This window comes from Pseudophryne corroboree, chromosome 6 (genome assembly GCF_028390025.1).
Source record: "Pseudophryne corroboree isolate aPseCor3 chromosome 6, aPseCor3.hap2, whole genome shotgun sequence".
In the NCBI taxonomy this organism is placed as follows: Eukaryota; Metazoa; Chordata; class Amphibia; order Anura; family Myobatrachidae; genus Pseudophryne; species Pseudophryne corroboree.
In genome coordinates, this window is record NC_086449.1 from 14,722,386 (window position 1) to 14,723,788 (window position 1,403).

Here is a 1,403-nt window from a genome sequence, read left to right on the forward strand (position 1 = left end):
AAATATTAAAAAAAAAACCCTACACATTTAAAAAAAAAACCTTTACTAAACTGGGTCTTCACCTGGGGGCGACGGCCTTTAAGCTCTTTTGCGTGGCCGCCGCCTTCCCAGGGCTTCCGGCGTCTTCACCTGGGGGGGCGCCACCTCCCCAGGGCTTCTGGCGTCTTCCTCCGGCGTCTTCACCTGGTGGGCGGCAGCTGCTAAGCTCTTTTGCATAGCCGCCGCCCATCCAGGGCTTCCGGCGTCTTCACCTGGGGGGGCGCCACCTCCCCAGGGCTTCTGGCGTCTTCCTCCGGCGTCTTCACCTGGTGGGCGGCAGCTGCTAAGCTCTTTTGAATAGCCGCCGCCCATCCAGGACTTCCACGATGTCGATCTTCAGGAGCTCTTCTCTGCTCCTCCTCTGCCGTCGGACTAACAGCCGCTGCATCGCGCTGACTTATATAAGTCAGCGGGAGGGGGCGGGGCGATGACGCGGCGAGCCATGATTGACTTGCAGCGGCCATCTTGAATTTCAAAAATGACGCTGAGGCGCCATTTTTGAAATGGGTACCGCTTCCGCTGCCAAACTCTGCACATAAGCCTGAATGCCGCATCCCGCCGCCGCCCGCATCTTCACCGCCAGCACCTCCGCCGCCCGGCCCGCCGCATCCCGCACCTCTGCCGCCACCGACGTCCACACAGTGATTGACAGCGGATCCAGTGACGGATCCCCTGGCCAATCACTGTGGCCTCACTCACAGGGACGTGCTTTCATAGGTTGAAAGCACGTCCCTGTAGGAAAGCGGCACCACTAATGGTGCTGCTTTCCCATGTTATTTCAATGGGCTTTTCCTGCCCATTGCTAGGACCCGCCCGCGCCCGCACCCCGCTCCCATATCTTTTCCCAATCACTATGGGAGGCACCACGATCGGCGCCTCCCAAAGTGATTTTACACAGTTTAATGATGAGCAAAATAATAAAGAAGATACTTATGTGTCATAAGTATCTTCTTTGTATTATTTTACTCATTAATGACAGGGGAGGCACTGCCTCCCCTGCCTCCCCTGACTGCACGTCCCTGGTGCACAGGCTCCCCTTTGATGAAGTAGAAGTGCGCTACTGTGTTTACTCCATGTTGTTTTCCTACAGAGATTTCCCTCACCAAAATGACAACCAAACCTGATACTGTTCTTGGGTGTTACTGTGTTACAGTGCCACAGTGAAAAAAGGTTATTATCCATGTAATACTTGGTAGACCTTGCAATTACCTGTGATATTGGGGGTAATTCCAAGTTGATCGCAGCAAGAAATTTTTTAGCAGTTGGGTAAAATCATGTGCACTGCAGGGGAGGCAGATATAACATTTGCAGAGAGAGTTAGATTTGGGTGGGTTATTTTGTTTCTGTGCAGGGTAAATACTGGC